This window comes from Ornithodoros turicata, chromosome 5 (genome assembly GCF_037126465.1).
Source record: "Ornithodoros turicata isolate Travis chromosome 5, ASM3712646v1, whole genome shotgun sequence".
In the NCBI taxonomy this organism is placed as follows: Eukaryota; Metazoa; Arthropoda; class Arachnida; order Ixodida; family Argasidae; genus Ornithodoros; species Ornithodoros turicata.
Window position 1 is genome coordinate 43,501,445 of NC_088205.1, and position 26,636 is coordinate 43,528,080.

The 26,636-nt window shown below is 45.5% G+C and overlaps 1 protein-coding gene and 2 long non-coding RNA genes across 4 annotated transcripts in view; all 3 read right to left on the minus strand.

Moving 5' to 3' along the window:
• Positions 1 to 26,636, minus strand: part of LOC135395601 (protein D1-like) — an 82,087-nt gene that overhangs the window by 10,300 nt on the left and 45,151 nt on the right. The window lies entirely within an intron of this gene.
• On the minus strand, positions 15,959 to 17,491 carry LOC135395598 (uncharacterized). Its single transcript, XR_010423205.1, has 4 exons — positions 17,433 to 17,491; positions 17,054 to 17,113; positions 16,213 to 16,459; positions 15,959 to 16,072 (listed from the first exon to the last, which is right to left on the minus strand). It is a non-coding gene; the product is annotated as an uncharacterized LOC135395598 (long non-coding RNA).
• On the minus strand, positions 17,591 to 18,426 carry LOC135395599 (uncharacterized). The gene is made up of 3 exons (XR_010423206.1): positions 18,204 to 18,426; positions 17,734 to 17,805; positions 17,591 to 17,657 (listed from the first exon to the last, which is right to left on the minus strand). It is a non-coding gene; the product is annotated as an uncharacterized LOC135395599 (long non-coding RNA).

Genomic DNA, 26,636 nt, shown 5'->3' on the forward strand with positions numbered 1-26,636 from the left:
TTGGTTGGAATACACTGTGCTTGCCATCGCTGCCGTTTACTTGTTCACTGCATTCACCGGAGTGCAGACCGGAGACCGGAGTGCAAAACGGTCCAAAAATGTATTTCCTTCCCTACCTGTCAACACGTCGGGTGACCTCATTTTCGATCAGATTCCCGCACTCACCGCAGGTAAAAGGGCAAGGGTGCAGGCCAGCTGGTACATGGTGAAAAAATTTGGAACCCGAGAAAGGGACAGAGGAGGGACGTGTTCGAGAGGGACACGTTCTAGAACGTGTCGTGTCGTCCCTCCTCTGTCCCTTTATCGGGTTCCAAATTTTTTCACCGCAGGTGTTTGTTCAGTGGGTAAGGCTTGTAACCCTTTCCCCCCTCGTGTGGCGTGTCAATGTAACCTCCTTTCTTCGCAGCTTTGCGCTCAAACTTAGAGCCGTCAAAAAAGAGGCGGAGCCAAGGGCTCATCGTCACGAAGTTTTGACGAATTTATTTCGGCAATTGCCATTGCATTACGAGTGGGATTATGTGCTATACTGAAAAAAATGACCACGGGGAACCCATTTCCGCAAAGAAAACGTCAGGTTGCCTTGGAAAATTTCGGAGTTCAATTCAAGAAATTAACTTTCCGTCAATTAAAATGAAATAAAAATGTTACCAATATGTGGCAAAAGTTATTGGCAGAAAAAAAATCCCTTGACCGCATGTCCCTCCAGGGCCAACGTCTTTTACTATGAATTTCTATCATGGTTGGTGGACCACCTTGTATATGGACGAATGAAACCTAAGAACGGAACATGGCGATCCTCGAAGATCTTCGAATTTCCACTGGCCCTTCGCGCAGAGTGATGTCATTTGACGCACACCTTCTCCAAGCGAGGGGATACAGTGGCTTTCCCTTCATCCGTGAGGCTTTTCACGAATGGACCCATGACCTCATCCGTGAGGTTCCTCACGAAAGGCCTCACGGCCTCATCCGTGAGGTTCCTCACAAAGGGCCTCACGGCCTCATCGGTGAGGTTCCTCACAAAAGGCCTCACGGCCTCATCGGTGAGGCTCCTCACAAAGGGCCTCACGGCCTCATCTGTGAGGCTCCTCACGGAATACGTTGTACCCTCACGTGTTGATGGCCTCACGACGACTGGCCTCATGAGGGCCCTCACGGTGGGCCTCATGAGGGTCAATGCCTCACGACTGTCCTCATGAGGAACTTTCAGCGTTGTCTGGCCTCACTCACCCTCACCTCATCGTCGTGAGGTGAGGGTGAGGCGCCCTCATGAGGGTCCTCATGAGTGAGGCCGCAAGCTATGCTTTCCAGTCGCTGGGCACGGTTCCAGTTAGTAATGATTGGGAGAAAATGAGGGACAGGAAGCTACTGCAGGGGTATTTAATGCTTTTTCAGTACTTTTGCGTTAATGTCATCAATACCTTCTGCAAAGGGCTTTAATCTGTCAATGATATTCACTATCCCATCAGCATTGATCACGCCGGGTGGCATCATTTCGTGAGTAAGAGGAGGCAGAGAAGGCACAGAGGACGTGTCTTCACGCGTACATACAGATCTGATGCAAAGAACTCATTAAATGCAGATCAGATGCAAAGAACTCATTAAATGCAAGAGCGCACTGGGAATCATCGAGCTGATTACCTGAAGCGTCAGTTAGTGAAGAACATGTGTGTTCACGTGGGGAAATAACTTTCCAAAATTTATTAAGGTTGGATGACAAAATAGATAAAAGATCCTGGGAGTAGAATTTTGTCTTTGACGCCTTCACTGCTCTCCTGTACTCACGTTCGCAGGAAGTGCATTTTAACTAGTCACAAGACTGATTTGAGGCCTTAGCCCTGCGGAAGAATCGCTTCTTCTTATTCCGCATAGAACTTAGAGACTTGTTAAATCACGGGAAATTTCTATCCGTACGGAAAGAGACGGTGGGAATATAAGCGTTGATGAGCTCCCTTAATTTGTTACTAAAAATCAACCAATTTTGATCAACTGTGCCGGAAGAGAAAGAGGGCGAGTAGTCATAAAAAATGACGTCAGTGAGTCACGCATGGCCATAAAATTGCCATTTTTGTAATCCCGAATAGTCTTACGCATTGGTGATTTCCTAGTTATTGGCAGAGATACGGATAAATGAATGACAACACGATCACTGAGGCCATCGAGATAGAGAATACTATCGGTTGAATTTGGATCATTGGTTAATACAAGGTCCAATATATTTGAACACTGAGTAGTTATCCTCGTAGGACGAGATAACACCTGTGTGAGGTTAAATGTGAGGCAGAGGTCTAAGAAGCGTCTGTGAACTAGTGTGCTTCCACTCACAACAGAGAGGGATGACCATTGCATTTGGGAAACGTTGAAATCACCAAAAAGGTACATATTACATGAGGGAAAGTTTGAATTTATTTTGTTTAGAGAATCATGAAGATGGTTAACAAAGATCATATCATTATCAGGTGGGCGGTAACAGACACCAAAAATTATATTTCCAATATATGAACTAATGCACACCCAAGATGATTCAATCAAGCATGACACATCCAAACAACGTGAAGGCAAAGATGAATGTATAGCGATAAGCACTCCACCACCCCTCCTGTCACGGCGACCGCATCTGTAGACATTATAATTGGGACACCATGGCATTGCTTCAAGGTTGCTGATATCCGCACTTAACCAAGTTTCAGTGAGGATAATGATAAGGGCACCAGTTGTCTCAATCAAAGATTGTAAGTATTCGCGTTTGGGGAGCAAACTGCGAATGTTTGTGAACAGGATGGGCACGTGGAGTGTTGATACGGCACGCGCATGATAAGGCGCAGATTGCTATGAAGGACGAGATATCTGCTTGACTCTGCAATCCGTGTTATGTATTACATATTGTTTTCCCTCAATGAACAATTTATCGAAACGAAGTTTGAACTTCTTGTCTTGCTGCCTAGCGAAATCCAGAAGTTTTCTTCTCGCAACACGCACGGAGCGGGGAAAATCCTCACCAATGCTAAAGCCTGTGTCTTTCAATTTGAACCCACTTGGCAAAATAGATTCTTTCACTTTAAAATGCTCAAACTTGACAATAACTGGCCTAGGCGGACTAGGTATGTAACGTCCGATGCGATATGAGCACGTTCAATGGACGCGGACTGTATTTCTACTCCTAGACTGCTTCTACAGAAATCTATGACGATATCCTCGGATTGTTTCCAGGTCTCGCATTCAGTGTCGGGTAAGCCATAGAACAAGAGGTTTGAGCGGCGCAACCGACTTTCAGAGTCATCACACCTTGAACGAAGGTCAAGAACATCAGTTCGCAACTGGGATGTGGTACTTTCTACATGGGGGCTGCTCCTCTGTTCCTTGATAATAGAAAAGTTGGATTCAATCGATGTTACACTAGTTGCTAATGTAGACAGCGCATTGTCCGTTCCCAACTGCTTCGCTTGAATTGATGAAATAGACTCCATTATTGTGCTCAAAGAGAGTTCCATCCTTGCGACTGCAGCACTAACATCGGTAAGGGTCTGGGCTTGTTCGCCAGTAAGAGGACCGGGATTGGACTCAGTGTCACCATCCATGAGCAACAAGCTATGCCAATGGCACATGCCAAGGTAAACAGCAACGCAAAACAATCAAGCGACACAGATAGCAGGTGTGGGTGCGACAGCTCCAGAAGAAACACGTCATTTGATCTGTAACATTTGGCATCGTAACGAAGAGCTAACATAATTGTGTTGCTGAAGTCGTCCATGAACCGGCCTCGGTGGCTCAGTCGGTAGCGTGTTCGCCCTCTGATCCCGAAATCGCGCGTTCGAACCCGGCCGAGAACGCCAACAACTTGGTGGTAGATTACAAGTTGCTTAGGCACGCCGTCTTCCGCGAGGGACGTTAAATACGTTGTGCCATGTGGTGAGCTTTCATCGCAAGTTAAAGAACCCTCAGGCGGGCAAAAGCAATCCACAGACGGACCGCGCTGTGGCGTCTCTCATGATCTCAGCTCTCTGGCGACGTAAACCCCAATTATTATTAAGTCTTCCAATATCAATAAGGTATCTGTCCACAAGAGTCACCACAAGCAATCTAAAAAATGTAGCCAAATGGAGATAGTGAACTGGAATTAGGAGAGTCATCCAAACCTAAGTCTCCCTATTTTTGTTATTCAAAAGAAATACCACTAGGACAAACTGGGTGGTGGAGTAGTTGGGTGTGACATCCCGGCACCACAGACGTTGGACCATATGAAGTCGTGGTGGGCGCCCGGTGAAAGCGCTCTGAAGAAGGCCAAACTCGCGCTTTCGTCTGAGGTTATGCCGACCGTGTTTTAGGACTGTCGTTGTGTGCAACTCGTAGATTACCTCACACGCACAATCACAGTAAATACAAAGATGTACTGTGAGAACCTGGGTAAGCTTCGAACTACAATCAAACAAAAACGCACGGGACTTGGAAGGGTGTAGCGTACCACGCCAACGCTGTCTGCACTCGTCTCGGAAGACCCAGGATTTGTTCCAGAAATTCATCCAGAAATTTGCCCCAGATGCTGTTCCATCAGATTATCACCTCTTCCCCTCAAAGTGCACCTCGGCAGTCACCAATTCATAAGTGATGATGAAACGCAAATTGATCAGGTGGGAAGCAAAGTGAATACCTCACTTTATAAACAGGACATGGCATGGCACAGACAAGGTATCGAAAACTTGGTATCAAGGTACCAAAAATGTTCAGCGAAATACATACATGTTTTTCAATGTTATGCTATATAATTATTATTTTGTTCACAGCGGGGAAACTTATCTGTTGAATGACCCTCATACATGAGTGAAATTCCCTATTCTCTTACTTTTCATCACACATGTGTGAAGCAGCAAGTACAATCTGTTTGCAAATGGCCATACTGAGGTTATGAAACTGGACTCAGTAACAATTTTCAGAAATTATGCACGAATGGACCACATTAACCCTGTCCAATTATATTATGACCAAATGGATAATAGCAGTGTTTGAATAGTTGTATGCCCATATATTCTAACAAAAGATCAGTCAGATGAATTGAAGACTGTCTGACTGAGGTAGATAATTTAAATAATGTCCATACATATGATGATGATTGGAGCTTTCTGGCTCATCGACATTATATATATGCATACATATATTGCATCCACATACATACATCCACACATATATATATATATATATATATATATATTGCATCCACAACTAGGAAACATTACCAGAATCGAAGTGCTGTGAAGTAATATTTTATTTAACTGAATATATTTCTTTGGTGTGCGTGTGTGTGAGTGTTTATTTTACGAAATCGCGCATTTGTTTAGCCAATGTATCTTGAACTAGCGTTCCTGATGGCGTTATCGTTGCTGATTAATGTAAATTTTGTCCGTCAGTAACTCCCTTGCAGAGTCGACGACTCCTATGAATCGTTCAGCGCAGCACTATAAACCATTGCTCCACAAAGACAGAAACACTTAGCCCGTACTGTGGGCAGCAGATGGCAGATGTTTGTTTACTGCACATAACATTTTCCCACAAGCTACACTGCTGCAACAATAAACAGGAAACTGACGTGACTCATGGGCCTTCACCGCCCCTCAAAAAACATTGAAACTGCCTATGGTATATCTTTGAAATCGCTCAACAGGCAATACGCTAAATATTACGTACATCTGCAGCTCAATAGCGAAGGACCAGTACTACAGAGCACTGATAAAATATTTGAGAAAATAACAGCGATTTCCAACACACACAGCATCGCGTACCAAAATACTCGTCGATACAACGATGGCATGATGATGATGATGTTGGTGTCACTTCCACTGGATTGGCATATGTGTTATTTAACCTCTGTCACGCCAATTATAATGAACGGCCACGGAGATTAAACGATATTGCAAAAAATAAGTACTCAATAAGCACGAGCCGAAGCAATGACAATGACGTCTGCCCGTCTCTCCAATCGCGACCCTTCACCCATCCATCCAACCAGTTCGAACCAGTTCGGTTTCAACCGTTGAAACTTTCCAAAGCAGGACGCACGGCGGGTAGCAGTTGGCTCTTGCCTGCACTCCACTGGTTGTTATACGAAAATCTTTCGAAGTTCTAACGTCACGCACATTTTATCTTGCAATTTTTGAGCATCGAGAAAGTACGTCGTGCTGTCCAATGACAAGAACGTCGTCGTTGAGCGCAGTTGACCCAGGGGGATAAACGTGTAGTATATTTCTATTGTTGGGGAAAACTCACGTGACCTCTAGCGTTGGGCCAATCGTTGGACGACGGTTGAGAAGCTTTTTGTTTGCTTCTTTTTGTCTCCCTGGGTGTGACGTGTGACGCTGGCGAGGGCGAGGCTTTCCCTTTCTCATCTGTTCTCTCCTCTCCCCCGCTTTGGCGGTTCTGGGCAGTTCTTCTGGGTGGTTGTGGAGTTTCGTTCGCGTCGAGTGAAATAAATAACAAAACGCGGAAGCGTTGGCTGTTTCCGTTACACAAAGCGCTTTATTTTTCTGGAGGTGTATTTCCAAGTCACAAATATGCAGTCTGTTGTAGCTGCACCCCGACTTGTGCCCGTTACAAAAAAAAAAGAAAAAAAAGAAAAGAACTAAACACCAATACCCGTTACTTCAGAAAAAAGGTACTAAATACGTTACTCGTTACTAACATGGGAAAGTAACGAGTCCTTGTTACTCACAGGTAACGAGTTACTTTTACGTTACCGCCGCATCGTTAAAGGAGCCAACAAACATGCCGTCACTTGCCTTCAACTCTTTATTAAGGAGGAATTGCACTTCAGAAGAAGCTGATACTCGAAATTTACATTTCCAAAGTGGGGATGATCGGAGGTTATGAAAACACAAGAAAAGACACCGGTTTTCGTGCCACCGATCACCAACGGTTCCCACAAACAGACGAGGGGCTGCGTCATAATTTAGGACGCTCAGAAGCTTAGCAAAGACAAGAAGAGGCTAGAAGTCGAAACGCGTTTTTTGTAGCCATAGCACAGTTTGTGCCCATTCTTGCGAAGGAGTGATGGTCGGAGGTTACAAAAACAACAGAAAAGACAAGGACCTTCGTTTAAGACGGTTCAGCACGTCATCAACACATCCAGCGACGGACTGCAATAATACTTTGAGTCACACGTGCTCGTGAGTCACGTAGGTCAAATCTGCACGCATTGCGCCTCAAGGAGTGCCGAAATGTGCTCCCCCGCGCTGAAGAAAAGGAACCAGTAACGTCAGTAACGAGTTACCAATTTTCATAACTGATTCCGTTACTATTACTATTTTTAAAAAAGTAACTGAAGTAACTCCGTTACCGAAAAAAGGAACCGTTACCAAGTAACGAGTTACTTGTAACGAGTTAGGCACAACTCTGGCTGCACCAGACACGAACATGACATGAACATTGTTTCTGATGTTCGAGTGATATGCTGAAACTTGAACTTTGCATTCACGGATAGCTGATGTTTCAAGTGGAATATTTCACAGTAGAACAACAGTACATTGACTACACAGGCACATACATTCACAGATCCAGCATGACACATCCCATATGTCCGTTGTGTCCATATGCTGATTGTGTAGGCGTCTGGTCGACCCGTCACAAAGGAACTTGTGCAGCTGGTATTCCGGAAGATGAAGATGTTCCAACCACTCAGAGTGGCCTATCCATGCAGAGGCTTTTCTGAAGCAGATATGAGTTGAGTGCATATGCCTGAGCAAGAAAGATCAGAATAGGAATCATAAACGTGAAAACCGAAAATTCTAACGGACGAAATGCTCCGTATATGCCGCAGGTGTGGTGCTATGCTATGCTTACCGGCAGAATGGAATAGGAACTCAACTTACCTGTCATCGTGTGGGTAGCGGAAAAACGCAGCATTGATCATTCTTCAATTGTTGTCGCAGTAGACCTGCGTTCCACTTATCTATCACTGAATTTACTTGCAGGAGTATCCGCAAGAGGCCCCTAGTTTTTCAGAGTCAGTATCGACAACATGTTAAGGGAAGGACATTAAAAACCATCCAAAGCATAGATGCTTTGCTCGCGTCCCTGCTGTACCCACCATATTTTGAAACTTTACGTCGAGGTGCTCCGGCACCGCTGATACGGCGTCATCGGCTTGAGCGCGCAACATAGAATTCATAATTTCAAACCGACCAATGAGCGCTCGCATATCGGGGGAGTGGCCACAGGAGCCAATGGAGTAGTGAGGGTTGAGAACTCGTGCTTCGACGTAAAAATTCTGACGTTGACGTTTTATGGCGCGAAAAGCTCGCAGCGCCTCATTTTAGTCAGTAAAGGAACTCGCGAGTTTCATCCCCTTGGTTGAGCACAGCAGAGCAGAGTACCAGAGTACACCGTAGTGGACAGCGTTCCTTTGTTCTCTGGTTTTCAAGTTGCAGGGGTGAGTTCATCCTTTTATCTTGCTTAACGATTAAGGTATGTGCCTGCTTGTGTGCACAAAGATCGCATGTGGCAGAGATGCATGGCATAATATCGGAATATCGTTTCCTTCATCTATTTCGGCTTCGTATCACTGATGGAAACACATGGGAAGTGTGGGCTGACCTGACTGCATACTAGCATTCAAATCCTTGGTAGCGATTAACGTTGGATGTGTGGCAGTACAATGTTTCAGTAAGCGCCTTGGTTCGCCTTGGTACTAAGAAAATACGGTATCTCTAATTAACCTCCCAGATTCACGAGTTTTCGATGACTGTTGAAGTCTTTTGAGCAAACGAAAGTCGACCGTTACGCTTAGCAGGGCGGACACGCCTGAACAAAAATGTTGGTTAGTTCATTATCATGTCAGCCAGACTTCGGTGTTTGCATTTTTTGCTGTTAGTTAAACCACACAGAAAAGTTTGCACAAGTACGTTTGTTTGCATTTCATGGATTCATGTGGTTCCATAGCAACTGTAGTTAATGTATTTTTGTTTTTATAGGTGCTTGGACTATCTTGCATTGGTGGATATGAAAATAGTGGTAACCTATCCTACGAAACATCTATTTGCACACAAGATTGACAGAAAAAAGGGTGTGAAAAGGTGGTAACTTCTATAGTTACCACCTAGGTCAACATAGCGTCTGATAAAGGGTGTAAAAGGGTGGTAAAAGCAATTATCATATATCCAAATTGCTACAAAAAGGCGTACGCCCCCCTCGCTCACCGAATCAGAAGCGGTAACCCAATCATTCGTGGCAGAGAGTGAGGTAGCAGGTAGAACTTTGCAACCTTTTAGGCACAACATGTGCGACAACTATTACCTCCTAAAAGGTGTAACTGTCCCGCCCTTTTTTCTAAGAGTGTAGCCCCCTGTAGTTCCCTGTGAGGTATGGGGAAGCAGTTGTCTTCTGACGTGTGACTGTGTTGTTCTCCAATGTTCCTGGTGCTCAATGTGCTCCCGAATCTTACTCTAGAGGCTCCCTCTAGCTCTTTACATTTTTTGTCAACAAAGTACTTCAAATACAGTTGGTGGAAGGCTGGAACTGCGTTCCTTTGACCTGGTTGCCGTGTGGTTGTAGGCTGACGAAATAGGACTATTTTTCAGATGCTGTGAAAGTCGACAGGCAACTGCAACCGCGATGTAGAAGTAAATGGAGGACTGCCAGAGACCTGCTAAAGAACAGTACAACATGTATGAGCAGCACACAAAATGTTCTTCAAATGGTACAAAACTACTGTTTCTGTGCTTAGTCGATTTGAAACATGTTATTGTATGAAGGACAGTGTGACTATGCAATTCCTTTTTGCTTCAACCAAACAGCCCTCCGGCAATATTGCAACATTTGAGTTACTATAATATTTGACGTGTTGATACAACTTTTGCTTTGTATTGTCTTTCATAACATACACGATGTTTATTTTTATCCTTTACAGAATTTTTGTAAACAGCCGTGAGAGCAGCACAGATGTCGTTTTTCAATTGAGTTATATGCATAATGACAAACTGCAGCAAGAGACGAGACCAGCAGTACGCAGTTTGTCATCATGGAATCTTACCAGCTATACCCCGCTTCACACATCGGAGTTACACGGTCAGTCTGACATCCTCAGGAAGAGAGTATGTAACTACCCAGGATGACTAATTATCTCAAATCCATTAATTAACTCTCTAGTTAGGAAATTTCGGACAAAAGCGAGCTAGCAGAACGGGAAACAATCCTCATTGAAAGCCATTCTGTCTCTTTCATTCTCTCTCTCAGAAAAGAGCCCGTGTTGTAAAATATCCATCGCTGAATTCGGTATGCAAATAAGCCGAAATTGAAAAAGCGCACATCATATACGACGGCGGAGGCTTATCTGGGCTGGAAAGCTGTTTTATCTGGCCAGCTGATCGGTACCTACTCCAATCATCTCCCTTACTCCAAATCGCGTGGCCCTCAGAAATCAGCGCTGGGCTTCCTGCCTTCTTGGTCGACGCGGTTTTAGGGATGGGTATTTTAGTGCATGTGTATGTTTCAGGATTTGTTATGAGACGTACTTGACTGCACTCTCGTCAAGCGAACCCAGCGCAGGGAAAATTACTCTCGCACCCATTCGTGTTTCTTGTGTTTGTTACTCTGACAAAGTGGCTGCCGAAGGGAGCGATCTTCTCGACAACCTATTGTCGAAGGAAAGGCAAATTTTGTTACGGGCGGCGGAATTTGGGAGCCTCGCCTTCGAAACATCGCCGGCTCCGCGAGCTCAACGGGACGAGCATGATGACGCGGCAGCGTGCGGGAGCAGCAGCCGCCTGAATTCCACAGATTGGTAAATAATGACTGGCGATTCATTATCATATAGCGCAAGAAACGGATGATTCGTACCGCGACGGATTCTCTATGCGCCTCTCGGTTACGGGTGCCGTTGTGGGTCATGCGTCGCCATGCCCACTGTGGAAGAGTGCCTCTGCTGTAAGGAGCTCCAGGGCACCGCTGAGCCACTGAGCTTCTCGTGTATCACGGAGCACGAAGATTTGAAATTGTTATGCATCAACCAAACCGTGCTTAAGGTGGAGTACTTTGATCTTCGGGGCCAGCGGGAACCGATGAGCGCATATATTCACAAGTAAGCATGATTTCAACTTTACGACCACGTTTATTTCTGGTTATGATGTGTACAACGCAAATGTGGCATTACATATCTTTTCTTTTCTCTTTCTGTGTATTGTTGCAGGAGGTACCGATACACTGCATACAGTCAGTTCGCGAGGTGGGTGTGGCACAAGCTTGGAAAAAACAAGCGCATGGTGATTCCAGCTTGTGCTGTGAACACCATTCGCGAAGCCTTTCCATCAGAGTCAAGGACAGGCTTCAGATATGCAAGGTACTAACCAATGTGTGTATGTCGGTACAGTTTGTCTAACCAGTGTACGCACCTGAGTGCAGGGCAGTAATAGCAGCTATCAAAGGCATTGTTGATGTTTGTAACGTGACGTACTGTAAAACCCTTCAATTTCGCGCCCCTGATTGCTCGCGAATGGGCCATTGGGGTAGTTTCGCGACCGCTTGAACTCAAATCTCAACAGGAATGAAGGTAGAGCAAAATGAAATCGGGGCTGGATTTAAAATCGTAATGACTATTATTTTAGCTACTAGCAATTCGGTGGAGAGTACGGATTGCTTACGCACGCCGTCCCTGGAAGGGACGTTAAGCCGTGTGTGAGATTTCACGCGCGTTAAAGACCCCTGAGGTGGGCAAAATTAATCCACAGACTGACCACTGTGTCGTCGCTTATGATCATAGTTTTCTCGCAACGTAAACCCCGAATTATTATTATTTTAGCTACCTGCAGGGTACGGATGGCTTAGGCGCGGAATGTTGATAACGGAATGCCATCCCGCCCGAGGTTTGAACCTTGTCGAGGTGGGCAAAATTAATTCACAGACGTGCTATGGCGTCACTGATAGTCATAGTTGTCCCGTGGCATGAAACCCAAATTATAATTTAACAGAACGCCGTCTGCGAAGGCCTGTTCGCATGTTAAAAAGTGGCACGAGGGCGAAATTATCCACTTGTTGACCACTGTCGTGAAGCTCATGATCATGGTTGTGATGCGATGTAAAGCCACAAAATATTGTTAAAAAATTGATGGAACCCGATAGCAGAAGAGCAGTAGTGAGCGAGACCACGTTGAGAGCTTTCATTTGCTAAATGAACTCGGAAGCCGCAATCATGGTTTAAAGTTAGGACTTCAATCAAATGTGCAGATTCATATCCTCAACACTGCTGTCGGATCTGTGGCCAAGACGTGTGCCTCCAATCTACTCAATCTCTGGCGAGGCAGTGAGCATCATAAAAGTACAACATGAAGACTCTACAACGACCAGATTCTTCAATCCACATTGTTGGTGCATCTTCCATGGGCACGCAACTGATTACAGGTGTGGCTGATTGCAGTGCTTTGCCAGACTGTGGTTATGGGACAACAATGACAAAAATAAAAGGTTCCTTTGAATGAAATGCAGAGTGCAACCGTGTGTAGGTGTGACTGGGTGCGATGATGCAGTATTTGACGTTAGAACAGTCATGCAGAGCATCAAGGACTTGCTCTTTAATAAGTAGGCCTTCTCCAGCCTGAAGAAGCACTTCTATGCCCACAGCTCCATGTCATGCTAGTTCACGCAAGACGTGGATTGACATACAAGGTAAATCGTGGTGTACCGGTTGCCTATTACGCCAGCTTGTTTCTTCATTATCTACGTTTGCCCATGTGTATGCCTGACTAAAATGAGAAATGAGACATAAAGCAGACTTATTACATTCAAACATGCAAAACCTCTCAACTGGCTCATCACCTATTTGTTGAGGCAGGTAACAAGTACAACAACAAAGCAAGGCAACTAAGAACATAATTTTTATTTGATGATGGTGAGAAAAAAGGGCCAAATATGGTTTGTGCCACAAGCTTCGTGTCACATAACACCTAACTCCATGGCCAACACTGCACTGTGTATTGTAATAGCACATTACAGGAAATGCACAAAATGAACACAGGTGCATCAGACTGCATGTCCAAATATCCACAAGAATTTTATACAAAACCAAGTATTAGTGATTACAAAGTACAGCTGCCTTCTCGCATGTAACAACAAAAGTGTAGCCCATCATCTTTGCCACCACTATTGCGACATCATATGTGGCAGATTTCACGAAAATGCTATAATGAAACGTAATGAAATGAACGTAATGAGTGTGCAAAATTATTACGTGCCATGCTTGTACATACTGAGTAACTACATTACTTTTCACCAATTACTTTGATCAGTACGTTATTAGGGCTTCAGGACATTAATTGTTCCAGTTTTTGACCTTATAAGGGACCTTGGTAGAATTTTGAGTGACCGATTAATCTTTGAAGAAGTATTAACTCTGCAGAAAACATTTTCCGCAGACCCAGCACAGTGACTTGTCGTGTTGCGTCTTCTGAACGTGCAGGGTGCAGTGACGTCTGGGTTGTCAGCTCGCATTCATTATTGGTCTCCTTACAAGGTGACCAAATATCAGTATAATGCGCCAAGTATGAAACCCAGCTGCATTGAGTTACTTCGGAATTTGGTTGTTGAAAAACAGTGCGTGTTGCCGTTATGGCTTTTCTGCCCTGCCCTGCTGCTCTCTCCATCATCAACCACAGTGCAAAACTATGTGGATAGGTCCTACCTGGGTACAGCAGTGCGGTTCAGTTGTCAGACCTCGGTATTCTTTCAATATATTCACCAGTGTTTTGCGTAGCGGTGCTCATATTCACTGCTTTTTTCAGTGGAGGAGCAGCGCGTTACATTTCTATCCAGAAGAAAAATGTTTCTGTTACAAATGGTAGCACATTCAATGCTGCTTCCGCAACTTTACTGGGGTAAGGTAAAAAGAAATACTTTGTGTCCTATTAGCAAAGCGCTGTTCACAATTGATGCTGCTCTCCTATCCAGAGCTCTGCTCTCTACGTGGATTCGTGGATGAAGTCATTCTTTACCTTCTTCGAGGTTGCTCTAATAAATTTGTAATTGAGTGCACTGTAGTGAAAAAAAAAATAGCTGTTTTCACAAAAGCAACAGCAAGCAATTGCTTTTCCCGTGCTTTTCACATGAAATGGTCCATTCCTACCACAATTTTTTACTCTAACTGTTAGCAATAGTGCGGGTCCAACACCAGCAATAATCGTGGGAACTTAGTGGAGGAATAAAATTCATTGCATTGAATTGTACTTTGGCACAGTAAATATCTTGACCAGTCACTTGCTAATATGTTGGTGCCTTTATACTTCTGGAGGATGAATAATCTGTTATAAAGCCTGCTTGCCCTTTCAATCTTTCAAAGCTACGCTATCTCAAAAATTGAAGCAATGTATTTTGTCGAAAAGATGATACGGGACATACCTCCTTCACCTGAACTTGCTCAAAGTGTATAATTTTGTTTAGCCTATCAGACTAGAAACTGTAAGTAAGGAACTTTGCGCTGTGGCCAGGCGAGTCACACCTGCCATCTGAGGCAAGAGAAGTGGGGTCTGTGCCCAGGTCCTTGAGGAGGCCCCTGCTGTTGTTGTTTGTATATACCTGCGGCAGAAATGCATTGCACTTTTGTTAATGGGTACTGTCCTGTACCACCACACGCAACACCCTACTTTGGAAAAATTTGCGACACACAAAGCAACGATGAAAGATGAAAGTCACTGAAAAGGTTAGCCAGCTGTAGGGATCAAACCCACATCTTCTGGATTACCGGTCCAGGGCTCTACCAACTCTACTGTTGGGCTCTACTGTCGTTTCTCTCTTGTTCTTACACAAAGCAAGTTACGTTTGTGCTACTTTCTCCTTGCACCACAGTTATGAGCAACACATTTTGATCACAGTATTATGTGTTATGGTTAAAAATAGTCACGTCGAAATGGTAAAATTGTACTTCAATTACAGCTGCAGATTTCAGGGCAATTAAAATTTGAAAACACTTCTGGAAGACAAGAAATGTATGCACTACTGTCACTGCAAATAGGAATAACAGCGCTTTGCACTCCATGTACTAGAAATGCCACTCCTGCAGCTTACACCTAAGATAACTGGTGAAAATATATGGGAGTATATAAATCAGGCATACCCACGTGACAGGTGCCTAAGCTTTTTCTCCCATCACCTTGAGCATGGTCTTCTGTGGTGGCTTATTGTGGGAGCAGTCAAGTCGTATTTCCACCAAAATTAGTTTTTACTTCTCTGTTATTTAGTGACGTGTATTTGCATTGGGTGTTTGGTTTCTTCGAGGGTGAGTCAAAACAAAAAGCCATCTCGAAATGATTGCAGATCCGTGGCGTAGCGTTCCAGCCACCTATATAGCGATCGCTTTTTGAAGATATGGCTACATCGTTACCAAGATTCCTGACGACTCTGTCATTTTTGGAAGTTCACTTTCATCATTTTCATCTGTGTCACCCTCGTATGATGAACAACAAAAATGCTTGCATGCTTTTCATGCCAATCATTCATACCTTATTGACCGTAGGGAATAGGTATGCACCCTGATACCGGTAATACTTGCTATATATGAGCACCTGGACACGCATTTGCCTCAGCATGCGTAAAGTGCATGTGGGGCTCGAGCCGCTATACAAAAGTGCAGCAGAAAGCAAGGCATTCCCTGCTGCCTTTTTGCCTACACTCTTAAAAATGAACTTCACCGCATAGCACGCTCCCAACCAACCATCATCATGAATGATATCGTTATCTACCCTGATTTGTTGAAAACGGGAGGGGTACGCCTTTTATGAACAGCATAAGTGTCACACACAAAAAAGGCGTACGCCTCCCGTTTTCAACAAATCAGAGCAGATAACGATATCATTAGAGGTGATGGTTGGCTAGGAGCGTGCTATGCGGTGAAGTTCATTTTTAAGAGTGTATGTGTGGCTGGCTCGTCCACTGAAAGGAGTGACCCAGGTGACACTCCGCCAGCACTGTCAGCAGTGTTCCACTGGTAGTAAAGGAGCATGTGCAGGGCTGGAAGCACTCCCGGCATGTCTTGAGCAGCTTGGTGAGGCAGCTCTCAAAAACAATGTACTTTGGCTCCTCGTAGAGCTTTGTCTCTCTTTGTGTCTCCCTGCAATGAAGTAACATTGAACATCCGTCACACAGGAAATAGCATGGTCATAACATTGCAGGAAATGGATATTGACATTCACCGTTATGCAAAAATTAAACGTCAGAGAGGGACAGCATAATCTGCTGCTCACAACGTACTCTAAGGGGCTCCCATTCATTGAAGGGTAATACGTCCGGTCTTCTTCACAGACCTCATCTTCACCACCTGCCGCAGCTGGTGAAGAATGCAGGATCGGCGACTCTCGTCGTGGTGGGAGCCCTTGTGGAAGTGGACACACTGGTGATGATGTCAGAGTTGCTGCCATGGCAGGAGTGGCGTCATCCGTTTGCACAGCGGTCGACCTCAGAGATACCAACCGCTCCAGCTCCATGTTGCATTGGGTGGCTGCACAAAAGATCGTACAGTGAAGCTTACAGTGGTGATTGTCATTGTTATTTGTTGGTGAAATAGTAAATACGTTATACACTAACAGGTGCTGACCAAGCCATCAGACCTGAAGTCCGATGCTTGTGTTTGTGTAGCTACTGTTGTTCCCTTCCGTCTTGTACAACAAGCACCACATGACCCAAGGCACTTTTGGTCCTAGAAATGTTGCAGAATTTTGTGTCTAGTGTGTGTACATTGAAAAGCACTCCAGCCAGACTAACTGTGCATGTGATACACAACTGCTAAAATTGTGGGTCCACACAGTGAAGTAAAAATGAAATGACAATAAAGTTGTGGTATACTTATGCTTATTCCATTTATGTCAGCTGTGATTTGTAAAATGATACAGTGAAGCACAAGAGGATAACAAAAGAAAGAAATTGTTTGTCACATATTTTGCCTGTGATCACTCTCAGTATTATTACCTCAGTTCCCTCAAGTATATGTGCAGAGGGATCAGCCGGGACCTCTAGTGCTGCCGTTACCCAGTGCTTTTTGGGGGTTGAAATTAGTGCTCAATGAAGAAAAAGAGTGTTGCTGTAGCTCGTTTACCTTAGTTGGAGATGCAGCTCCTGAGTAGAATGGGATGTCATGGCTGGCAGATACCACTTCCTGTAATGGAATGAACAAGAACACATATGATATGATAACCAAAGGGGGTACCCACTTGAAACTGGTCTGACTCTGAAATGGAAGAATTTTTTTTTATGTGTGCAGTACCCCTCTCTTTGTTTCATCATCTTCCTTGCTCTGCCTGTCATTTTCCCCTCGACTTCAGTTCCAACCCTCCTGCTTACTGTCATACACTTATCCTTCCATAATTTATTATTCTCCCTCGAGAGGGGGAGATACTCCAGCAGTATTGGGCCACGTGCAGACATATGCCAGCCACATGTATCACAAACACAAAGTTTCGCAAATTGTCACAGACCTCATGCTCAAGTGGGATTGCAAGATCGTAGTGATCCATCTCGAAGTCAGAAGGAGTTGCATCGCCTGCAGTTTCCTGTGGGCAGAAGGCAAACGTTCCATCATCACAAATGTTACGTATTCAAGTGTACAATGTGAAGGGATATGTGCTGCATACCTCATGTCCAACAGGAAGGTCCAGGTGGGAAGGTTCCACTAATGAGGCAGCTTGGCTAGTTGTAGTCATCTAGACATACAGAGCACGCACTTTATTACAAGCATTGCTTGTTTTGTCACATCACTTCAGTGCATTTTATGCATACCTGAGACTCACGAGATGTGACTACTTCCGGCCAGTCAACTTGGGAGTCCTCGACTTCCATGTAACGATCAGCCTGAACAAAAACCAAACAAAACCATGAACAAAAAAGACCGCAAGAGTCTTTACCTAATTCTTCATCTGACAAATAAGAAGTTATGTGCTACATTTTCCATGTTGTTCACCCTAGGGAAAACATAACAAGTTTGATGTTCCACCTGAAGTATAGTTAGAAGAACAGCATGACCTTCTTGGAAGTGTTCATCTGTATTAGCCTAAAAACCGAAACCTAACCTCCGTCGTCTATAAATTGCGTGTTTATAACACGTAGAACTATGGTTTATGATTCTTTTCATATGATCTGCTCTACGTCCGATGATTAGGTGTTTGAAGTGAACGAGACTGATGAACAATGGTTCGCGACATGTCCATACTTTGCTGATGAGACACAACAACATCAGGCAAAACACTAACCTCTGCAGCTGCAGCAAAATTCAAAGAAGGAACTGCCGTCTTCTCCAGGCGGTACATCTGTGGCTGCCGTCCGAGTCGTCGTGACACAGAGGGGTGTATCACGTAGTCGGAAGGTGTGAAATGCCGTTCGCAGAACCGAATGTTCTCCAGCTTTCTACCTTGCCAGAGTCGTGACAGGACTGTCGCAAGCCATTGCTGCCGCTGTTGGTCGTCACTTGGTAAACCATGAAACCGAATATCCGATGAGTACGCCGCATTCGGACACCCTTCAACCAGACATCCGTAACCAGACATATTCGGCGAACAATGAGCGTTCACAGCACGATCACTTATCGTATCACGTATGATCACTAACGATCACGTATGAGAAACGCAAGAAACTGCAGACACAAACTCCGAAACAAAGCACCGCGGTTTCCGAATGTAGCGTCTGCAATAATCTCCGTCGCGCGCTAATCGGATTAGCGCTGGTCGAAGTAATTACAACGCACGACAAAGACGTGAGACACTGGGTATACTTTTTATTCCTGCACATTTTAACATTTAGAAATGCACGTACAAGGATTATTTTGCACAAATAATGGGTTACAAGTTCATGCTGATGTCACAACCACACCTACGCAATCCCAGGCTGTGATTGGGTACGGCTCGACGTCACTGTACACGTCACTTGCACAGGTTTTAATTTATGCGCGGGCGCTTCTTCGATTGGACGCTTGGCGTGCTGAACGGGATTGATGCAGGATTTTGGAAATTCGAATTTAGAAAAACTACTCTGCTTGAAAGCACGCAAATTGGTGAAGAAGCTCCTCTTGATGCCTTCCATCGATCTCAATCGCGAAAACGGCTCCAAACTCACTGGTCAGAGCTCCTTTAATGGGAAAATCCTTGCTGCGGCACATTGGGCCAATGGGAAACTAGACTGGTCTCCTATGGGTGAGATTGAGCGTGGTTCCACTTCGTCCCCATTGACATTTACAGTTATTCCTCATTGAAACCCACTAAATTCCCGTTGTTTACAATATGGTATTTGTCCAAAATTGTCGATTGGGAATGGGAAATTTTGGTCACTTTCAATAAGAACTGACTTAACCGATTCCACTTAAACCACTTCATCCACTTAATCCACTTAAACAGGATGTGATTTATGGGCTATTTTGAGTTGGACTTAATGAACTTAATCCACTTAAACCGAATGAGATTTCTGGACTATTTTGAACTGGACTATTTCCAGCAGGGCTGGCTCGTAAGTTGGCTTCATTGATACTTGTGATCCCAAAATGCAGTTCATTACCGCCACGCATTTTTGAGTGGGGTGGGAGACATTGAGAAGGAAACACAGGAGCGGCCGTTCCGACCGTTTTTCATCGGGACGAGCGTGGCCGTCTTCGCATTGCATTCTGGGATGCTCCTGTCTACCACGTAACCGCTCACGTGACCCCCAGACAGCACGGCGCCTACCAAAGCAGACGATGCAAGCTGTAGCTGCGTGATACTTGAGATGTCAGCATTATGTTGAACGTGTGCGTGCATTTTTATTTCTCTGTGTTCGTAGGTTTACTCTTCTATTACAAGACCAGTCACAGTCTGCAGAACGAGTACGCGGGACTAGAAACATCACGCGTCGCAACGATCACTGCCACCGTATGTATGTTTTAAGTGGTAAAGAATGCTGTCCCCAGAACACCGTTAACCAGACGTGTACAATAACAGAGGATATGAAATGAATCTGTGGCACAGCGGTAACGAATGATTCAAGATGACTCGAACACACACAGGCGACTAAAACAACTGACTGAGTATTTACGAATGAAACGTGTTCCCGTGACAGAGCTGCTTTCTGCTGAACGAGAGCTGCAGCCGGGACAGGAACACCTTACCACACGTCGTTTCTGCAATGGTGCTCACATTTTAACAATAAACTGATTCGGAAAAGCAAAAACGCACGGAGAGCAACGCGCGGAACAAAGCCTTGCAAAACCGAAACTTTAGAGAGGATCACGTGGTGGACAGGACGTAATGGCGACTCGAGCGACCACCAGAGGGTGGCTACGCTCGTCTGGCGGGAGGAGCCGCTCCTTGTGTTTCCTTCCTCCATGTTAGCGACACACTGCATTTTAGAGTTGAGCAAATTCGTAGCACGGAGGTTTGAAAAAGTTGGCGAAATCGGTACATTCATGCATGGTAAGCGTGGCAGTCAATATGGCGACTTGGCGGCATTCGCTTCTACAAAGGGTGACTCCTCCCTATACCAGAGGGAGCTAGTATTCGGGCACCCTACTTCTGTATGAATCGCAGATCGTGTCAAGAATTATGAAGGAGGCACAATGTTAACTAAATTCGAGGTTATTGCGCGCCACATTATCCACGCCTACCGCATACCGTATGTTCACTACAAATTTTCTATAGTTTCGTTTTTGCTGGGCAGTCTACGCGGTCTAGGCAGTCGAGCCACACTGATCGATGGGTCTGCTCAAAGCGGTTCAAAGGTTCAACGCAGTTCGACGTTTTTTCTGTGGATGCGTCCCTTCTTTGCTTAACCCATTGTCATCCTTGTGCATGTGCCTCTGGTTTACCATAGGTCATAGGTCTGGTCACTGACGTGTCACTGTGAGAGGTCGCAAAGGCATAGGAAGAGCCCCTCTTTGAAACTGAATGTCGTCCACAACAGCCCAAGTGACTGCATTATGAAGTCCTTATGCTTCTGTCTTTACTGCAGTGTCAGCTTTGTCAATTAAAGAATTAATATTTTCCAAGTGCGATTATTTCTTCCTTTTATTTGTTGTGAATCTGAAGCTGCATGTCGTGATCAGCGTGGATGCCTCTCGATGAATTACGTATGCTTTAGCTATATGTTAATTGTAAAAGACAGTTTGTGTTATGCACTGATCAGCTGATTTTGAGCATCTTTTAGTGTGTAGCGTCCTTGAAGAGGCAGGCGACTGCAAGCAACCACGCATGGCCAAATTGCAACTTTTACTGAAAAGACTTGGGAAGTGGGGTACTGAGCGGACATCTCAAAGCAGCAAATGCACAGGAACACGAACCAACAAGACATCTGCTTTCATGAAAGCAGATGTCGTGTTGGTTCACGTTCCTGTATATTTGCTGCTTTAAGATGTCTGCTTTGTAACCTAAGTTACGTCTGTGTGGCGGGTAGGAGACAGTAACCTCTATGTACAGACGTCCTAGTAACGTTTATAAAAGGTACCACGGTGGTAGAAGTCTTTCAGGTGGAGTGACGGCGCGTCGGGAGAGAGCAAAATTCTGTCCGCGGTTCAAACATCCGCCGTGAGCTGGCGCCACCGTGATTGGGCCCGACGTGCGGCTCCGCTCGCATGGAAAGCAAGGGCTGCTAAAGCATCATGCCTGTGTAGCGCGCTTCTGTAAGCCTTCATACGAATGCTCTGGTGAATGTCGTAAGTCGCCTGATTGAACATTGTCACCACAGCATAAAGTGAACCACTGGCGCGAAGTGGAAGGCATACAGTCGAATGTGCTACCGCAACCCGAAACGGCAGCAAGCCAAGGAAACGGAGAGAATAGGGGGCAACGACAAATTAGAGTTTCTTTGCATTAAGAAGAAATTCAATTGTTTGCGTTGTTTTGAAAATGTGGTACTAATATATAGGAAGAGGCGAGAGCGAGGAAACAACTTAAGAAGTGCTGAAAGTTTGAATAGGTTGCCGGTATAGTATTAGGAGATTTGCCGAAGGGCTACCGCAAGGTAAAAAGGAAAGAGGAACGGAGTCGACACGGCTAGGCGACACATTTATTAAACATTTAAAAATGTCAAGAAAGAAAAATGAGACGACTTAAAAAAACGTCAGGCACACACACGGGCGCTCAAATTCAAATCAGTGCGATATCAACAAAGCAAGACTACGACGCCGAAAAAGTATGTGCTAGGAGAAGTCGTGTCCTGCTAGTGGAAAACCAGGCGGCACTCCGCTAAACCACTAGACTAGTTTTGAAAGCTTGCGCAGACTTCGCGTCTTGTTCTTTTCGTTTCTTTTGAGCTGGGTACAGTACTGGCACATTCGCTCTGCAACGTAGTAATGGAGCATATGCGCCATTATATCACTCAGCTTTATGGTCACTGCATGGGAATGACAAATTGTAATTGTCTAGGATGTAGTCAATTGTCTGGTCATATACTCCTTTCTCACACGCATGACCACCGTGAAGCGCATCGACCAACCTGACCATCGTGAAGCGCGTCCCAGGTTTTCGAGACGAACCTTTCTTTGAAATGTTTCTCGCAGACGTAGTCTGTAGTCTGAAGAAGGCGACCTTTGCGTGGAGTAGCATGTCTCCAAACCTTCAGGCGGTCCTCTTCTTCAGGAGTGGAAAACAGGGACACCTTCTCTGTACACGTTTTATACCCGGAGTTACATCGCGGCACGAAGCACTTCTTCCCCATGTCAGATCCGTTGTCATCAGAGCTTTTTTTGTCATCAAATACATGAGTTTGTAAGCGGAGGCAAGACTCAGAATCAAAATAGCGCGCTCTTCAATTTTGAGCCAATGCACGGTAAACGCGGAAGCAATGATAAGAGGGCCCCAATACGAGTGTCGCGCTCTGTCGGCATGGAAGAGAAGCGCGGACCGACCTTGAACCACCCGACCGCGTGGAGGAGACGCGGCGTCGGATCACCTTACTATCTACCACCGTGAAAGGTACTACTGAAAAGTTACTTTGTAACTTCTGAAATAGAAGGCAGAATATTGCGATTTTTTACCCTTTACTAAAGGTTACCAGATTAAGAGTGTACCTCTGCAACTGCTTGTAACATTTTTATTTGTTTTGTCCCTCCTTCGAGGTTTACCAGGACTTCCAACATAGCACGCTTATAATGCATCACATCAAATACACAAGGGATAAAGAGCATGCGTAACAAATGACAAACAATACACACTAGCTACTGTTGGCAGGAGTTGAAGGGTGCTGACTAGCTGGTGCATAACTGCGAAGAGGATGAAACCCGAGACAGGGAAGAAGACAGAACACACAAAATTTCTAAAACGCAGCAAACTTTAATGGACGACAAACCCCTCTATATTCAAAAACCTCCGAAACGGGAGAAGGGGAATAATGGAAGGTTTGCTTATGCAATTACCATGTGTGGTTATCTCAGTGGTTTCATTGAGAAGTCTCCGCCAACGCCAAGTATCCCTTTCCTTGCACAGAATACGGGTTTCACAGAAAAGAGGTTTACAATTGTTGCATTCACGGAGATGCAGGGCAAGTTCACTTGAAATATGGCTTCTTTCAGTGTTAAAGGTACTGTAAAGCAGCAGGCAAGCTGTTAATATTGGCAGCTGCATTTGAAAGCTTATTCCGAAAGAAATCCACACTGCAAATTTTATGTGCGACAGAAAACTCTAAATATTTTTTAATCACGGCTGAAATTACGGTGAAAAGACGAGGGGCGACGCCTGGTGGGAAACAATCGCCTATTCGTCGAGCAACAGTGTTACATGTCCCCACCTTTGTATCGGCTAAGTCATGGGCTAAGTAGCCGGTTTGATTAACTTTCTTTGAAAAGTTTGTTCAAACGAGATAGTTGCTGACATATATTATCTCAAAATGCAAGAACATTGGTACATCGTGGAAATGAGTAACAAACTGTCAGCAGAAACACCATGAGAGTCACCCACGCAAAAATGCACCACGTCAGGCAAGCCGACGTGGTGATAGTAGCGGTCCACAAATGTCGCCGTACACTCCCATTTTTATTGACATGTTTATGTTCGCCGCCCTACAAGGGGGAACTGCGGAATTCGTGTCGGGTCTTAGACACAGGGTTTCCCATAATATTAAATCTGAATTTTCAAAGAAACTACGAGGTGGATTTTAACAAAATTTGTGGCGTTTGTATACTGACCACCCAGGTTGTCAAATGAACCAGCAGTACAAAACAAAAACAAAATTGTATGCCTGCTGCTTTACAGTACCTTTAAGCTGGGGGGTGTTCGCGGAGACGGTCATTCAAACACCGTCCCGTTTGGCCTACATAACGCATACCACACTCAAAGGGGATACAATAAACAACGAACTGGTTACAGGATACAAGCGGTTTGCGCTGATTTACAGTACAGTCATGAAAAACGGAAGAAAACGGCGACAGTTTGTTTAACTTAAAAACATTGGAAAAGACAATTTCGACACCAAAATGTTTTGCCACAGCTAGTATCCGCTCCTTGCACCACGCAGGTGGAGCCAGCGTCGTACGTCCCCTACCGGCGCTGTGCAAAATGTTGGGTAGTGAAGGGTGTGGAGCACTTGAGGGGGGGACCTGATCCCTTCTTTCCAGAAAGTTTGGAAGGCGTACAAAAGTGGGCGGTACCAGTAAAGACCAGAGGGCTTCCGGCGGTATAGTGTCCTTAGTTATAAAGCCAGTGAGAGTCTGGCGTGTCATCTGCGCTACTCGATAGAAGTCGCTTTCAGGGCGGTATAGAATTTTCCTGAGGAGCGGGTGGCGGGGAATGTGAGCACGCAAATGGAGGAAGTGCCGAGCCGTTTCACGTTCACGGAGAACCTCAATCATGAGCTCACCAGCTTCAGCCAGTACTTGCCGCGTTTCAGCCATTCTTGGAACTCCGAGGCATCGACGAAGGCTTCGAACAAACAGGGACCGAAGTATATTTAATGAAGTTGTTGATATCCTGTGCAGAATAGGAAGGCTATAAAGCACAGTCGCCCTCACCAATGCCGCGTGAACCGCGAGCAGGGAACGCTGATCACTGCCCCTTCCTGAGCCAGAGAGATGTTGAATTGCGGGGAGCCATCGCTGCACTTTAGTTTCAAGGTGTTTAATGTGCCGAGCCCAGCGCAAGTCCGAGTCGACTACCACGCCAAGGAAGCGGTGGAAGCGTACCGGCTCAAGCTTTGTACCAAGCAAAAGAGGGAAATCGGCCATAGCTTTGCGCGTGAAAGGGAGCTCGACACACTTTTCGGGTGAAAGGTCCATCCCAAGGTGCGTGAGGTACGTATGGATATTATTTAAAGCGAGCTGCAGGCGGCGCTGTATGGCTGGGTGTGATTTTCCTACTGTCCAAAGGGCGACGTCATCTGCATACACGGAAAACGACACTTTACGAGTAATTACTGATTGTAGGCCAGCCATCACCACGTTAAAGAGTGTCGGGCTGAGAATGCTTCCTTGGGGGACTCCTTGTGGAACAGGATGCTGAGGGCTTTGGCCTTGGGACGTACGGACAGCCACAGTTCGGTCCGTAAGGAAGTCTTGGAGCCAGATGAAGAGCCGACCGGATAGCCCAAACGAGCGCAAGGCGTGCAGCACACAAATGTGCGAGACGGTACCATATGCGCGCTTGATGTCGGGGAAAACCGATAGGACGATCCGTCGATGGGCACGAGCATGTTGAACTGTAGAGACTATTTCGAGAACTGAATCCATGGAGCTTCGGTGGCGACGAAATCCAGCCATTTCGTGAGGGAACGCACGTTGTTTTTCGAGCCACCAGTCGAGGCGATGCAAAACCATTCTCTCCATCAGTTTCCCCATACAGCTTGTCAGGCTCACAGGGCGAAAGGAGGATAGGGCATTTGGGGGCTTGCCTGGTTTCAGGATGGGAACAACCAATGCCTCCTTCCATGTATGTGGTAAAACTCCTTGTTGCCAAGACGTATTACACACATGAAGGAGAGCTTGGAGTGACCGCCCGTCAAGGTTTCGCAGGGCGACATAGGTGATTTTATTGGGTCCAGTGGACGAGCCGGCGTTCACAAATTGCAACGCTGCCTTTAGCTCGATTAGTGTGAAATCGCGTCCATAACTTCCGGGGGATGGGGCCAGTCTTGGTGAAGTTCAGCTGTCAAACTGTGGATAAACTGCGGTGTAGTGGCGTGGTCGAGGCTGCCGCCGGAGTCCTTAGTACCACAGAGAAGTCCTCGCTAGCGTGTTTTCGTCTACACCCTTAACGATAGCCAAGGCTAGAGGTGTGCGCCGCCGCGCCGAAGCGCCGCCGCCGGTGGTGGGGGCCTCGCCGTCGCCGCCGTACCAAAACTGTCGGCGCGCCGCCGCCGCCGCCGCCGATGTTGAAAAATCGGCGCGGCTGTGTAATGCGCCCATTTTGATCCACTTTCTATAAACGAATATCTCCCATACCTAATATTTTGTTTGTTTTTCTTTTATCTTAGGTTCCAGGCTTCATTTGTGGTGTTTTTAGCAGTAACAATTTCATCTCCTGATATGCTGTTTATGCTTTAGAGTTTCGTTTCATAGCCGACCCTGGAGGCACAACTCCAGGAAAACTTGTCATTCAATTCTTGCAGGTTGTTTGCCGGTCATCCACCAACACCATAGCACTGGTCATGATCCATATACAGGGTGTTTTGTTTTTTATTCGTCACAGAATTTTTGTTTAAAAAATAGCGGAACGAAATAGATGCCGCTTTTGAGTTGG